A 17,590-nucleotide genomic window follows, 5' to 3' on the forward strand; every position below is an offset into this window, starting at 1 on the left:
TAATTCCATTAAACTCAGTAGCCGCATTCATGGCCAGAATGCTGCTGCTTTACTTCAGTCCACTGCCATGAATCCAATGGGATCCGAGCAGGGAAGGATCCTTCTGGCTGCTCTAATTTAGGCTAGGGGATCAGGCTTGCCTCCAGTAGCCCTGGGATTGGAAGGATGCAGGCATAGCTTCAAGCTGCTTTTAGCCCCATTCACTCTGATGCTGCACAAAGTCCAGTTTGGCTAGACTGGAGGATCTAGCCCAGAGGTGGGCAAACTACAGTTCGTGGGCCACATCCGGCCCTCTGGCCTGGCCCCTGAGCTCCTGGCCCGGGAGGCTTGCCCCCGGCCCCTCCCCTGCTGCTCCCCCTCTCATGCCGCCTCAGCTCACTGCGCCGCCGGCACAATGCTCCGGGCGGGGCGGCTGCGACCTCCTGGGGCAGCGCAGCTGCAGAGCCCTGGCCTGACCCGCCGCTCTGTGTTGTAGCACGGCCAGCCACCGGTGCTCCAGGCAGCACGGTAAGAGGGTGGAGGTGGGGGTGGATAGAGCACAGGGGAGTTCGAGGAGGTGGTCAGGGGCCAGGGGTATGGATAGGGGTCAGGGTGGTCAGAGGGTGGGAAACAGGGGGGGCTGAATGGGGGCAGAGGTCTCGGGAGGGCAGTCAGGAAGGAGAGGAGGGGTTGGATGGGGCGGTGGGGGGCAGTTAGGGGAGGGGAGTCTGGGGGCAGTCGGGGGACAGGGAGCAGGGGCAGGAGTCCTGGAGGGTCCGTCAGGGGGTACGAAGCGGGGGAGGGGGGTCAGATAGGCGTCAGGGGCTGGGCCACGCCTGGCTGTTTGGGGAGGCACAGCCTGTGCTAGAGGAGTGTAAATTGCAGCGTGCGCTAGCATATCACACACTAACTGGCTTGTGCGGAGCAGCAGTTCCCTAGTGCATATTAATGTAGTTCCATTTCAAATAGTACTACATTAATGTACACCAGGGAACTTTCAGCGCACGCCAGCAGGGTCCGCATGGGCCGGTTAGTGCGCAAGATGCTCGTGTGCATTAGTGTACACGTCCTAGGGCATATTAACACACCGTGTAAACAAGCCCTTTTATTCCAGAATAAACGTATCCTCGTGCTGAGTTATTCAGGAATACTTATTCCTCAGTAGATATTCCTGAGTAACTCCCTTTGTAGACAAATTCTCAGTGTAAATGAGAATCAGACCCTGAATGTTGAAACTACTCATAGTTTCAAACTAGCTGTGCTCATTAAAGCCCACATTTTCAAATGTGTTCACTGCTCCCTTCTGTATGTGAGCTGTCCACACACTACTGAAAGTTTGGATCCAGAAGACATGGGGTGAAATCCTGATCCCACTGAAGTTTTCCTTTGACAACAAAGGGACAGGAATTTCACCTCTGCTGTTTGCAGGGACACTGCTTTTACCTAAAACCACTTCACAGTGATTTATTTTTAAACTTCTATTTATTGTCTCCCACTTCAGACACGGTGCTGTATTCTCACATCAAAAGAACATGAAAAAAAGAAAAAACATTCTGTAGTACTCAGGAAGAGCTAGATGTCATATTATTCAGACATCTGTTTTCCAGCCACCAAGTAACTTGAAGCAGTTGACTCACCCGTGTGTCTCCCACTTCTGATACTACTTTGACATTCATTGTGCTAAATGGCTTATTTATTCATTCCTCCCTTCTGACTTTGATTAGCTCCAACTCTGTCTCCTTTGTGTAAAATCACTCAGATCCAAAATGCAAATCATTCGGAACCCTGCAGTGCACCTTCTCACCCACAAGTACAAAAGTGGGTGCATCATCGCCACCCAGAAAAAAAAATCCACTGCCTCCCCAGCTGCTTCTGTATGCATTACTCAAATCACTCTTCTCATCCAGACGATCGTTCATGATTGTGTTCCATTTACCTCTGTAATTGTGTGTCTTCCTACTGCAGCTCCTCCTGCTGCGTGACTACTGTCCTCCTCTGATTTCCTGACTCGCCCCTCTCACCGAGGCTAAGGGGAATATTTAAAGTTTTCCACTGACACGAACACCAGTAACCAACGTTGGAAGCCTAACGTAAAGGCTGTTGACAATGGCCATTGACTTCAGCAGGGCCTGAATTTCACCCACCACTTTCCGCAATGTGTCAAGGAGATCTAGGTCAGTGGATTAACCTCAAATTGACACAGGTTCATTTTAGATCAGAAACTCGGCTATTGATTAAGATTAAACTGTTGTGCATTACATACAACAAAGTACATTAGTCTCAGTCATTAAAATGTAGAGGGTTTTTTTTCCTATTATTTGTATCCTTTTGCTTCACAGAATCTCACTCTCTTTCTATCTTTTTACAGTTGGTGCCCCTAATATAATTCTGCTGATTATGCTGGCCACATACGTCACGGCTGGAAGATAAAAAGGGAACTGATTGATTTCATGTCACAGGCTGTTTGATTTTCTGATAACCTAGATTGCACCTGCAGCGGTTAGAATATGGTTCAGGTATAAAATATCTAATCAGATGTCATGTATCCCCAATATTTGTGCTGTTATTGTAGTAGTCACTGTAGTGAACTCTAGCTTCCTTTTTCAATGACAAATATGAGATGGCTGTCATCGAGTGAGTAGTGCAATGTGCACTGACTCACATGCTGAATTGTAATTAAAGAATACCTTTATACATCTCATACAGTGTTTTTTGTCAAATATCTCCCTTACATAAATCTGACTGAATTGCAAGGCAGGGAACATCACTTTTTGGTAATGAGGAGTGTTCAGGATGATAAAAAATAAACAGAAAAGAAAAATTATAGTGGACTTTTATCCAATATCCTTTTAGAATGACACAGATGACATTATCCAGCTTCCTACCTTGTGCATTCTGAGGCGACCACAACCCAAGGCAGCACTGTGACAGAAAGTAGGTCCAGGGCTAGAGTACCAAGGTTTAGAGAGCAAAGATGGTCCAATGTTTAGGGCGCTACACTGGGATTCAGGATACCAGGGTTCCCTGCTCAGACAGAGACTCTGTGTGACCTTGCATGAGTCACTTAGGGTACATTTACACTGCTATTGGGCATGTAATTTCCAGCTCAGGCAGATGTACATGTGCTAGCATGCTATAAATATCAGTGTGGCCATGGCAGCTTGGGCTAGCCAGCCAAGTACTTTGTTAAGGTCGTGGAAGGGATTATAGTCAGGTGGCTAGCCCTCACTGTTGCAGCTACATTACTATTTGTAGGTGCTAGCTTGAAGCTAGCACTATATATATATATATATATATATATATATATCTAGTGACAAAGTTCCTCCTCTACCTTGGTGGGTCTTGCGCTTATTGGCGGATTTGCTCGGCTTGGAGCTTCACGGCAGCCCTCAGTTTGGCCATTTTCGTGAACCCACAGTCCAGGTCAACTCCTCCTGTGTCTGACCAGGAGTTGGGAGGTTTGGGGGAACCCAGGTCCACCCTCTACTCTGGGTTCCAGCCCAGGGCCCTGTGGAATGCAGCTGTCTAGAGTGCCTCCTGGAACAGCTCCATGACAGCTACAACTCCCTGGGCTACTTCCCCATGGCCTCCTCCCAACACCTTCTTTATCCTCACCATAGGACCTTCTTTCTGGTGTCTGATAATGCTTGTACTCCTCAGTCCTCCAACAGTATGCGTTCTCACTCTCAGCTCCTAGCACCTCTTTCTCCCAGCCCCTTACACACACACCACAAACTGAAGTGAGCTCCTTTTTAAGCCCAGGTGCCCTGATTAGCCTGCCTTAATTGATTCTAGCAGCTTCTTGATTGGCTGCAGGTGTTCTAATCAGCCTGTCTTAATTGTCTCCAGAAGGTTCCTGATTGTTCTGTATCCTTCCCTGTTACCATACCCAGGGAAAAGGAACCTGCTTAACCTGGGGCTAATATATCTGCCTTCTACTACTCTCCTGTAGCCATCCGGCCTGACCCTGTCACTATATATATATATATACACACACACACACCGAGTTGAGCTGCAGGGGAGATGTACCTTTAGTCTTTCTGTGCACTATTTCCCATTTGTAAAATGAGAATAATCAATCCTTCTCTACTTCACATGGGTGTTGTGACAATAAATACAGTAAAGATTGTGAGGAAAAAGTCAGATACTATGGTGATGAAGGCCATTGTAAGTACCTAAGAGAGATGCTATTCCTGAATAAGTTCTGTGTGCTTATCTTGAACATATGCATATTTCCTCTGTATACATTTCTGTGTATTTCAGATTCATGAAGAAAGAGCTGAAGGGCAGAAGTCTAGCTAGCCTCAACCAACTGCTGTCCAGAGTGAATTAATTTTCTTTCTATTTGTCAATAAACTTGCCCTGATGAGGGGGAGAAAAATAGAGGACAGCTCAAAGGCTTTAAATTCACATGTGAGCAGCACAATTAATCTTCTTGTCAAAGATGTAAAAAGTGATCACAGTCCTGTTGAAAACAGGTTACAACTAGAGTTGCCATTCATGTTCATAAATAAATAATTCATGTACCCTAATTACAGAACCTTAAACAGAATGGTTGATATTTTTCTGCCAGCCTTCTGCCACTCTATAGTATTCCATATAACAAATTATACACTCTGTGCCTGGACCAGCGAAAATCTGGGGTAGCTCCACTAAAGACAATGGTATTATTCCAGATTTACACCCCAATATAACAAATAGAATTTAGCTCAGTATTTTTGAACTTTGATGGTTTGTTTTTTTCTTCCATGTCACCTGGAGGTATAGAGTAGGCTTAATACATGAAGGGCCTGATTCTTATTTACACTAAGGTCTTTTTATATCTATATGACAGTGTAAAAAGGTCTTAAAGTAGGTGTAAATTAGCCTGATTGGTTTAGAGGCCTTAGTGTAAATGAGAATCAGGTCTGAAGGGCCAAATTCACTGATGACATAAACACCTACTTATGCCAGCAGTGAACTTGGCCCCAGTGGGTTCACACAGTGAGATGGCCTGAGAACAGCTTAAAAAGCAAATGCACTCATGGAATTCAACTCAGATCCACATTTATTTTTAATATAGATGTATGCCCTGTAAGCTACAGGAAACAGCACACAGTGATCTATCTTGAGCCATATGAAAGTGGAGGATAGTAGCAATCTGCTCTAATCTACATGAATAAAGTTTGCCCCCACAATGATAGCTGACTGATCAGACTCTGGACAACCCAGCTACTATTCTTTTTCTTTGACCGGGATTCACAATGCTTATAGTTCATAATACAAATTCATACATAAAGTTTAGGATTGATTAAAAGGAAAAGGAAAAAAAAATTCTTACTGGAGTCACTTCCAGTAGAGCCAGGAATGACTAATATGAGCTGGCCAGCATCCGATTTTACTCATATTGAGAGAATTAAAAGGTCACTTTGCATATTTTTCCAGCTAACTATCAGGAACGCAGTTTATAGCGGTTTATAATTTTGTGACTCTTTGGATGAAAGATTTATGAACTATAAATACCTCAGGAAATAATGAAAAACAAACATTTCCAATTCTTGAAATAATAAAAGATGAAAATATCATGCATAGTGAGGTTTATTATTATTTGTCTTACCATAGTGCTTAGGCGCCATACTGATGGACCAGGACCCCACTGTGTTAGATGCTATAAAGTGCTCTGTACACATTTTTATTTACCTACTGACTTTATTTAATGATTTATATTGTACCCCACAAGGCATTATGGGCATGTTTACAAAAATTAAAAACAAAAAGAGTACTAGTTATTCCCCCCACTTGTCTTAAGAGTAAGTCTAATGGTATGGGAGAACTGATGTGAATAAAATCAGAATCAATCTACCACCAACCCAAACTTGGATGAACCCCACGAGATCAAGGCAATGTTTGGTGTTTTTCTTCTTGCATCACTTAATTTCCTGGTTTTGCCATAAGTAATATCCCACATAAAAGGCTATGCGTGTGCTGGCCATCTTGAAATGAAAAGAGACCATAAATCTCACAGAAAAATAAGATCCTGGATTTCTGACCCAAAGAGCTTTGGATAAATCAATAAAGCAAAATTCTCTGAGGCTGTAAATCAAACAGTGTACTATTGGTGCACCAGCAAAACCACACATGTATGTGAAAGTGTCCATTTGTGCATTCAAGGTGGGAAACTGTGTTTAACTGCCTGACCCGGCAGTTACCACGCCACAGTGCATTCAGCTATGGGTCTTCTACATGGAGTTTTGAGTCCAGTACAACTGGACAAGGTAGTGGATAAGAACTCAGGAAACCTGGGTTCAAATCTTTGGTGAGCCATAGGAAGTCAGTGTGACTTTTGGGGATTAACGTAATCTATCTTTCGCCTGAGCTCCTCATCTTTAAAATGGGGATAATACTTCCCTACCTCAGAGTTGTGTTGTGAGCATAAAATCCTTTAGTGATTGTGAAGCACTCAGAAGGTCTCATAAGTACATAGACAGAAATGCACGTGTATGACATTGATACTGGCTGAGAAAAAAACTAGACAGAGGTAAATTTCGGTGAGTGCATCAGCTTACTGCATTTGAACAGTTGACCCAGAAAGTTCATGTAGTATGCCCACTAGATATGACAGAGCTCCTCTGAGAAAAAATAAATCTTAGAAATCTTCCTATTAGTCTCTGCTAATGTTATTTCTCATTGCTGCTAGTATATGGATAATTTAAAAATCAGAAAATGAAAAGCTACTTTCAGCCATTCCTCCACAGTGACATTAATAATTTTGTAAGCATAGCTGTATCATTTATATTAATTATTCTTAATGACATACGGGAGATTTTAGGTTATTGCACAGCATAATTATTGTAGAGCTCCATTTATTAATAACAATTCTCAAACTGATTTTTTCCCCAATTCAATATTCAGTTGTCTCCTTTAAAAACTTTGTTGACTAGATAGTTAAAGTTCCCACAGCATCTTCAATATTCTACATACTTCTCTTACAGAGGGAAACAGTACATATATTTTTTAATTATCTAAGGTAATTGTCAAGTTAATGGAGCTCACTAAAATTCTGATTAGCTATTGTGTACACAGTCCATATAATTTAAAATGATGCATATTTAAATCTATAAATTCGCCTCTGATATAAGTGACATAAATGGAGGTGTGTCAGCTGGGAATTTAGCTCAGTATATGTATTTTGTTCAGGCTCCCTTGCTTTTGTTGTTATTTGACTTCAAATTTATACACGTTCCTTAAAAATGGACTATTAATGCACATTACAATGTCTTTGGTTTTTTTACGTGTTCATTCACCTGGATACTTTCCAGAAATAATTATCTGAATGGTGATTACAGGGCAAAAGTAAAGAGACACCATGCTTGTACTCATTTCATCATTAAAACAAGTCACACAGTCACAGTCTGTTTTTACAGTGAATCCAGCGCTCACGATGTACTGACGGTGGTGGAAGCTGAGCTTTAGTCATTCACCAAATAGCAACAGCACAAGCAGTCACAGTGCAATCTTCCCCATATGTCACCAACCTGCAGCTAGCATTAGCACCCAGGACGAGAGTGGAATTCATTTCCCATGCCAGCTCAGCCTCTCGGGTCACCTCAGAAGATAGATCAGAAAAAAGTGGCATTTTTGTACAGAGCACACCTGCCCATTAGGAACTGGACAGACACTAACAACTCATTTCATGTCTTTGAACAGTGATAATTTTCAGTGATAGTCAGTTCGAACTGGTGACTTGGAGACGAAAGGCTCCAGAGCCCATTACCAATTCCCATAAGCCTGTACCCCAATACAGTAACTAATCATCATGAATATTTACAGCAAGAGTCGGACTCAGAGTAGGTAAGGAACAGTCTGGATAGTTGAGGAGTGAACTAGCGGGAAACCTCCATCTTATCTGTAGTCATTCCCTATTCCAGGGGCGGGCAAACTTTTTGGCCTGAGGGCCACATCAGGTTTCCAAAATTGTATGGAGGGCTGGTTAGGGGGGGCTGTGCTTCCCCAAACAGCCAGGCGTGGCCCGGCCCCCAACCCCTATCTGACCCCCTCCGGACTCCTACCCCATCCACCACCCCCTGCTCCCTGTCCTCTGACTGCTCCCAGACCCCCTGCCCCTGACTGCCCCATCCAACCCCTCTTCTCCTTCCTGACTGCCCACCAGGGATCCCTGCCCCCATTCAACCCCCCTGTTCCCCACCCTCTGACCGCCCTGACCCCTATCCACACCCCCGGCCCCTGACCACCCCCTTGAACTCCCCTGCCCTCTATCCAACCCACCTTGCTGCCTTACCATGCTGCCTGGAGCACCGGTGGCTGGCCGCACAGCTGCATCAGGACAGACAGCCGCGCAGCACAGAGCACCAGGTCAGGCCAGGGCTCTGCGGCTGCGCTGCCCCAGGAGCTCGCAGCCGCCTCGCCCAGAGCATTGTGCTGATGGCACAGTGAGCTGAGGCTGCGCGGGAGGGGGAACAATGGGGGAGGGGCTGAGGCCTAGCCTCCGGGGCCAGGAACTCAGGGGCCAGGCCGGAGGGTCCTGCAGGCCGGATGTGGCTCGCGGGCCATAGTTTGCTCACCTCTGCCCTATTCTCTTCTCCTTCTGAAAGTTTATTTCTTTGAACAAATATATGCAGTTCTGCCTGTTCTACACTGGTGCCGTTTCATGCATCAGGCATAAAAGGGCAAGGTTCAGAGACTTACAACGCAGACTGCTCACGAATAGGTTTCAACTAGTCTACATTTGTGAGACAGGTCACTTCCTCCTGGTTAGGGGAAAAGGTAATTAATGGGGCCTTTTGGCTTGATCCTGAGAGGTACTGTACTGAACAGCTGCAACTCTCACTGAAGTCAAGAAGGGAGATTTTCTTTCAAAAATTAACAAGGCAAGAAAGCAGGGATGCATCATGAATGCCTCGCTCTTGCTTTCTGAGAAGGTGTTTGTGTCTCAGATGACATAGGGACCTAGAGGGCAGATGAGGGCAAGGAGTGATGGAGTGAAGAACTCTAGAGAAATCAGAGGAGGAGAGGAGGGAGAGAAACAGTACTTAGGAGGGGGGAAAAGAGAGAAAGTATCCAGGAAGCGAATGGGGCAAAAGGAATATATGTCTCATGCCAACCAAGTTGGCAGAAAGTCAAGACCTGTCAAAGCAATAACTGCTGTAAAACTGAAACTGTCAGGCATAGTTATTCACTCTGTGCATTCACTAGCACCAGTGGAAACATTTAAAGCAAATCCCTAGGATTGCTGTGTCAATTTTTAAACACTGGCTATCAAAACTCTCCCTCCAACAACATTTTTTTAAAAAATCATGCTGAACCATTTGTATTTTTGTCATGTGGATGTCATTCAAGGCTAGAAGGGAAACCACTCAGGCACTCTGGTGTGAAAGGGACATTGATGGAGTAAAACTCCCCTTGGAATTAAAAAAAATAGGAAATAATAAAGAACAGTGAGATGATTTAGAGGCTGCAAAGAAATATCTGCATGATTTTGTAAAACAATACATGAAGCATTCTTCACATTGCCTTATGTTCTCGTCCTTCTGATATAGGGTAACTTGTTTCTAGAGCCACACTATTCTTCCCAAACACTGTATGTCAGAACTGATGGGAAATTTTTGGAACATGTGAAGAAAAAAACAAGAGTTTTTGACAGTAAAATCATTGACACATCATCTATGAGACGATGCCTGTAGCTATTACTGACTGAGGAACCGACCTGGCAAGCTCCTCCTTGAGGGCCAGTAAGACTTATCATGTGAGCAAGTCATGCAATGTCTCTGTGCCTCTGTCTCCCCATCTGTAAAATGGGGATATTAATACTTCCTAAGTTAAGAAGGCACAAGGATTAATTCATTAGGTATGTGAGGTGCTCAAATCCTGCAGCAATGAGTATCGTAGAAAATCCTATACACAATAGACAGTGCCTCTAATTTCCTATTGCTCCAACCAAACCCAGTTTATTCACTCATTCTCGAACTAAGCAGCACAGTGTGCCAGAAGATGGTTCAGCCTGTTCACCTTCCTCCCTATCTTACCCCAAGTACAAGAACTGAGAGATTTCAAAAGGTAATTGTAATTGGGGAATCATCATGGACTGGGCTATTTCTAATGAGATCTGTCTTTGGCCCAGTGCTAGTGAATATCTTAGCAAAGAACTGCTAGAAAATATACAACTATTGCTGAACAAGTTTGCAGCGGACTCAAAGACGGATGGAGTGGTATATCACATATATGGAGTGATATGTACAGAACAATCTGGATCGCTTGGTAAGCTGGTCTCTTTTGAGCAACATGCTTTTTTAATAAAGTCATATTGAAAGCACTAAATCTCAGAACAAAGAAGGTAGTACTGTGATGGGGTGTGCTCCTCATACTCACCCTCAAGGGGTAACGTAAGCCAGATGGGCCAATTAACCTATTAGGCTGAAAAGCAGGGGACATTCAGGCTGACAGGAAAGCCCTAATCAAGGGAAGCTCATCTGTGCAGGAGCAGGCAGGGCTTCTATCAAGCCAGGGAGCTGGTAGCAGAAATGGGACTGCAGTCAAACTCCCTGGGACAAGAGAGAGAAATGGATTTGGACCCAAGCGGAAGGATTTATCTAGCAGACCCAGGACATAGGGTTTTAGCTAGAAGGGTGGAGAATATGAACCTGGGATAGGCAAGCTAGGAAGTAGTCTAGGAAGGTTTGTGCTTAGTTGATGGAGATCGGGCCCCTGTGCTGGAACTCAGAGTAGGGGACAGGCCTTGGTTCCCCTACCAGCCACTGAATGAGTGTCACAATCTGGGCAGTGAACCTGAAGACTGGGACCATTTGTTCTAGTCACTGAGGGAGTAGCTCATCCACTTAAAGACTTCTTGGGATGGCATAGGAGATTTTGATAGTATCCCAGAAGTGGAGGACTATTGTGACTTAACTGGAGGGCTAAGCCACGAAGACAAGGTGTGGCAGCTCCTGAGGAGCAAGAGAGGGGCCTTCAGAGTGAGAGAGCGAGATGACAAGCTGAGGAACTGAGAGAAGAGGGAGTCAGGCTGGCAGAGCTAATCCCCAGACACAACCAGAAGGAAGTACTCCACTGGTGAGTGAAGGTCCCCATGACAAGTACACACTTACAATAAGAGGGACTGTATCCTGGATAGCACTAACTCTGAAAAGGACTTAGGAAAGGGGTCATTGTGGATAGATACCCAAACATGGACTCCCACTGTGATGCTGTGGCTAAGAGTCTAATGGTTATGCAGGGGAACACTCAAAGAGGCAGTTACATACCTTATACATGTATGCATGGTATTAGTGAGTCCATTACTTCAATACTGTGCCCTGTTGTGGTGTCCACACTTCAAAAAAGGATGCTGAAAAATTGGACAGGTTCAGAAAAGAGCTACAAGAATGATCTGAGATGTGGAAAATCTGACTTACAATGAGAGATTTAAGAAAGTCAGTCTTTTTATCTTATCCAAGAAAAGATTACGAGCTGACTTGATCAGGGTCAAATTATCTGGACAGCAAGAAGATTTCTGAAAGTAGATGCTTCTTTGATCTAGCAGACAAAATCATAACAAGATCCAATGGTCAGAAACTGAAACTAGACAAATTCAGGACTGGAGATAAAATGTACATTTTTAGCCCTGGGGACATCTTAAGCTAGGGGTATGGTGGATTCTCTATCACTTGAAGTTTTTAAGTCAGTATTAGATATCTTTCTAAAAAAAATGCTCTCGCTCAACCATAATGCATGGGGCTTTATGCAGGAATTAGTTGGTGAAAGTTTCTGGCCTGTCGTATACAGGAGATCAGATTAGATAATTATAATGATCTCTTCTGGCCTTAAAATCCATTAATATATGAACTTGGACAGGCTCTTGCATAGGATATGTCTTGCACAGCCTCTCCAAAAGCACCTGTTAATCTAGCTTAATAGGTGAAGGGTTTTGTGTTTCATTTCAGTGAGGCATTGTGTTTTATTTAGGCAATGTCGCAGCTGTGAACCCTTATGAGCTGTTGCATGGCTGTCAGATTACTCAAAAGGCCCATCCAGCCAATCAGAATGAGGCTTCGGATAATCAGTGTCCAGAGTCATACTTTAATTGTTAATGTACAACATCCATATAGTAGATAATGGCAGGAAATCAGAACTGAATTAGCTATATAGGGATTGATCCTGCTCCCATTCAAGTCAATGGAAAATTTCCCATTGACATGAGTGGTGCAGGATCAAACCCATAGTTATTGCCCTGGAAGGGTGTGCTGAAGTGGTATATAATGGTTAAGAACTCTACAAAATGATTCCCTGAGTTAGATATCTCTACAATATCCAAAACTCACTGTGCAATGGTTGCACTATAATTAAGGCAGCAAAAAATAACATGTAATTTTTAAGATAATTATTTAGTACATACAATCATAGAAATATAGGCTGGAAGAGACCTCAAGTCCATCTAGTCCATCCCCTCTAGCAAAAGCAGGACAAAGTCAAGTTAGACCATCCCTGACAGGTGTTTCTCTAACCAGTTCTTTACAAACTTCCATTGATGGGGATTCCACAACCTCCCTTTGGATAAGCTATTACCAGCAGGAGAGTGAGTTTGTGTGTGTGGTTTTTGGAGGGGGGTGAGGGAGTGAGAGAACCTGGATTTGTGCTGGAAATGGCCCACCTTGATTATCATACACATTGTGAAGAGAGTGGTCACTTTGGATGGGCTATTACCAGCAGGAGAGTGAGTTTGTGTGTGGGGGGGGTCGGAGGGTGAGAAAACCTGGATTTGTGCTGGAAATGGCCCAACTTGATGATCACTTTAGATAAACTATTACCAGCAGGACAGTGGGGTGGGAGGAGGTAATGTTTCATGGTCTCTGTGTGTATATAATGTCTTCTGCAGTTTGCACGGTACGTATCCGATGAAGTGAGCTGTAGCTCACGAAAGCTCATGCTCAAATAAATTGGTTAGTCTCTAAGGTACCACAAGTACTCATTTTCTTTTCACAACCTCCCTTGAGAGCCTATTTCAGTGTTTAACTATCCTTACAGTTAGAAAGTTCTTCTAGTATCTAACCTAAATCTCCCTTGCTGAAAATTAAGCCAGTTACTTCTTGTCCTATGTCCAGTGGACATAGAGAACAACTCATCACCATCCTCTTTATAATAGCCCTTAACTTATTTGAAGGCTGTTATCAGATCCCAGTCAGTCTTCTTTTCTCAAGACTAAACATACCCAGGTTTTTTTAAAACCTTTCCTCATAGGTCAGGCTGATTAAAATTTTAATTGTTTTTGTTGATCTCCTGAGGTCTCAGTTTGTCCAGATCTTTCTTAAATGGTTTACCCCATGTTTGATATACTTGGGTTTTTTTATGTTGCAGAAGTTCTTATGCAATTAATATAGTAATAGTTTTAACCTCAGTATTATCCTGTGTACCATTAAACAACTCTATCCACCTCCATCTTTCATAGAATAAATTATAATAGCAACTTTTTCATTCGCATGCTCTTTAAAATTATTACTAGATTTCAGAACCTAAACTAAAGGGTCTTCTTGGTTGAGTAATTGACATAAATTAAGAGGATAATTTCATGATATACCAAAAATATTGACGAATGTAGGTAATCAATATTTTAATTAAGCTGTAAGACACAATAGGGTATGTATAAACACAGCACAAATCTACACTGGAGTATTGTAACTGCAAATATAAAGCATTAGAACATATATTTGGAATCTGTTTCAATTATAGAGGGCAAATATATCAGCACATTGTTTACTTGCAACAGTAGGCATTAGGTGGAGGATGTGAAGTAGAATGGAGGTCCTAAACCACTTCGATGCTTTTCAGTAGATTTACTTTCTAAAGCCTGTACCCGCTATAAAAATACCAATTGCTGATCTCTGCAGAACTAAGTCTGGCTTCAAGCACAGCCAGGGACAAAGTGTGTTCCGTATTGCTCAGAAATGGCTTAATGACAATCTAGGAAGCAGAGATCCAGAACCTGGCTTTAGTTTCAAACAACAGATTGAGTTTGTAGAGCAAGTAGAAAAAAGTTTCTCAGGACTTGTAAACTCAGCAAATTTCCTTTGGGGGTCAGGGAGAGACAATGTACTTTTCACAGAGTCACTTTTCCCAAGTATGACTGCATATTAAATACGTAAAACAACAGTTAACACTTTAGAAATTCTCCTCTCACTGACCCCAGATGAGGATCCCTGCCTCTCTAACTCTGCTGACTTCAGTAGAGTCACTCCTGATTTACACAGGTCTGAGAAAAGAGACAGGCTATCTGACTGTTATAACTTCTGAGCCCAATGGATTGTGCTGGTGTTATTGTCACTGCATTCAGAATTCTTATTAGCCAATCATATCACTCAATTCCCCCTGCCTATTTTGTAAACTAATGAGACTCGTGAATGCTGAGTTTCTTATGACTTGTCCTTCATTGCCCTTACTAATTTCAGAATTTTTACTTAGAATTAAGTGATGAGACTCATACATTTTGATCAGAAAATTGGGCTGCATTGCAGGCACAGCTCTGATAACCGCACCAAAGCACCTGCTGTCTCATTTCAAGTGACAAACCCCACCCTGTTCTAATGTGGCCTTAAAAAAAACGAAGTGTAGACCTCAACTAAGCTTGTGATTTTTGAAGGCAGCATTATGAAACCCTTAAACCACAAGGATTTTTGTAACAGAGAGGCTTATTATGAAGATCCAATGCCTTCTTTACGAATCTCTGTAAAATATTTTATAAGGTGGGTTCTGAGAAAAAGATTTATGCTTGGCACTATTGGCAGGAGGGCCACAGAAAGGACTTACATGTCATGGACAAGTAGGACTCTCTCTGTCCCGCCTCATGATGCTTTTTCCCCCTCTGTGGCCTTGCAATTTCAGGAGTGAAGTTAGGCTACTGTGAAGTACTTTTGAAAAGTCTGCCATGCCCTAATTGCTCTGTTCATTTTCGCTGATGATCTGCAAGTGAAATTACTGAGGCAGGAGCAGCATTTGAGTCAACTAAGGAACTCACAGCAGGTATGTGAGGTTAGCAGAAGTGCTCCCTCTGGGGCACAAGGGTGCACAGTACCTCTCCATCCTTAATCTCTCTCCTTTCCCACATCCACGCATCCTCCTTCATCCTCCTAGGCATAAATTTAACCTACATTTAAAAGGCCAGGCTTGGGCTTCAGTTACATGCATGCCATGATGCAAAGGTAGTGAAGTGCAGAGGTATAAGAAAGGGCAAGATTTGGTCCCAAACACCTTGTGGACTGTGCAAGATTGGGTAGAATAGCACACAGAGAGGTAGACAGACTACACATAACTGTTGGGGTTTTTTTTATTGGAAATCTTACACCCACTTTTTTATGTTTCATAATGAAAGAGTGCATTATCCCTTGGAAAGACTGGAGTAAGCTCTGCTGTCAGTTACAGAATATCATTCCCTCAAAGTCAGCAGGCCACGCTAGTATGTTAAATGATGGCTATTGCCTATTATGTTTGCATGAATGCACTGAGATCAGAGCCTGGGCCCACTTTGTTTAGTTCAGAAACCCTGTTGCTGCCGAGCATTACAATCAGAGTCTTACATGCAAAAACATGACACTGGGTAATTGTGTTGAAAGACATGTTTTAAAGGAAATGTGTTCTGAGTTGAACATCTGCCATGAACTATGTACAGGCATTTTTGATGGATAATTTACCAGATTGTGTGTCTTGTACAATACACTCTCTGAACACAAACATCTAGTCGAATGCTAGTCATCTTTGTGGTGTCTGTACTGTACCCTGCTCTTTCAGTGAGTGAAACATGAAGACTATCCTTTCCAACAAAACAGGTGTCTTCTTTGATCTAAGAATACTCTACAATACAATGCCTATTCAAAAAAAAAAAAAGTGACCAGGAAAGATGCAATTAAGTGAAAGCAGCTGGCAATGTTTCTAAGCTCCATGTTTCTTGGCCAACTGCTAACTGAAAATTAATTACCTTGCTGAGTGTTAATTAGGCAATATTAATATGTAAATACCCCAATTAATTATCCTAAGTTAATATACAGACAACTGTCTTCAAATATATGTTTTACACTACTGTATGTGTCAAATGTAAATGCTCCCATTTGCTCTTCCAAATCTTAGTTTAATTCAAACATTTTAAATATTAAATAAATCATTCTTAAAAATGAATTACAGTGTCACAAGCTAATCACTCAAGGAAAAAAAATCAAAGCTAATAATCCGATGCATAATTATACTGCCAATTAGAGACAGTGACTGAAATAAATAGCTCATCGATTTCAGAATTTAAAAATAAAATGTTCATCAGCTGAAAGAATAAACTTGAAATCTAATCACATGAAAATGAACCAAAAAAGGTACATTTCTGCATCAGGTCCGTAATTTCCCAGCCAAGCAAGTCCTTTACTCTTTCACCAGCGTCCATTTTTATATAACACAGGGCTAACTGTTAAGAAGACAAATTTTGATTGCTATCATTTCTCCTTGGCTCCCCCAGTGTTGTTCATTGTATTTGTTTTATTGTTTTCAAAGTGGAGACTCAGTTTTATTTGTATTAAGTTTCAGTACTTAATATCAGTGTGATTTATGGGGGAAAAACAGCAAATATAGTTTAATGCTTATGAAAAAAATAACTGGAGTCAGTATTCAAAGGGTACTTCAACTAAAAGCTTATAAAATGGGTAAAAGCTGATAACAAAATCTTGATAAAAGCTCATAAAATGGTTATTCAGATCTTGGCTTTTACCCATATCTGTTAAACGCAGAAGAGATGTGTTCTGACAGTCATAAATTCTTAGCCCAGCTAAGAAGGCTATTTTCTTTTATGAAATTCCCCTCCCCCCAAAATAGCAATATAATTTTTGTTTTATGAAGGCTACATGGGGACGGATACATTAACCTCCTATGCGGCAGGTATGCTACATCTGTGTATTTATTTATATTTATAGAATTCATACAAGAAACAGATGCAGGAGGATTAATAATAAGTACAACATAAGATTGGGAAAAGAGAGGCACATGACAGAATATACTCAAAACACCATTTTGCAGCTGCATACTATTTCTGTTAACACCATTCAGTTTTAAATTGAGATCAACAAACATTTTTTTGAAACAATTTCAGTGGGATTTTTTCCTTTTAATTCCATTGTTGTTTTTACCCTAGCGTTTTGAGAGAACATGATCTATCACTTTCCTTATTTTACATTTTGCATACCTGCCTAGAACACACTCTCCCGATCTTAGACATGCTTTCATCCTTGCCTCCTTACAACACTTTACATATGTGAAACAAGAAACTACCTAGAGTCCACTCAACATCACCTGAACCCTTCTTACATTTCCTGGTGCCACTGACTTCAATAGAACCAGGATTTCATCACCTATGTTCTGCAGCTATAGTTCTCCTTATGGCCCAATCTTGCATTTCTTGCACATTCAAAACTTTGTATGGCTTTGAGTGCGCAAGAAATGCAAAACGAGGCCTTTAGAATGCAAAGCCCTAACTTGTGGGCTCCTTGTCTCCTCTTTATTTTGCTCAGCACCTCACTCTCATTTGCTGACACACAAACAATGAAGTAAGGTTACCTGCTTCAGCGTCTGCCCTGGTCAAAAACATGTTAGTTCT

The 17,590-nt window shown here is 42.2% G+C and overlaps 1 protein-coding gene across 1 annotated transcript in view; it reads right to left on the bottom strand.

Moving 5' to 3' along the window:
• Positions 1–17,590, bottom strand: part of SPON1 (spondin 1) — a 316,619-nt gene that overhangs the window by 102,919 nt on the left and 196,110 nt on the right. The gene's annotated exons all lie outside the window — the stretch shown is intronic.

Source organism: Lepidochelys kempii, chromosome 6, assembly GCF_965140285.1.
Source record: "Lepidochelys kempii isolate rLepKem1 chromosome 6, rLepKem1.hap1, whole genome shotgun sequence".
NCBI lineage: Eukaryota > Metazoa > Chordata > Testudines > Cheloniidae > Lepidochelys > Lepidochelys kempii.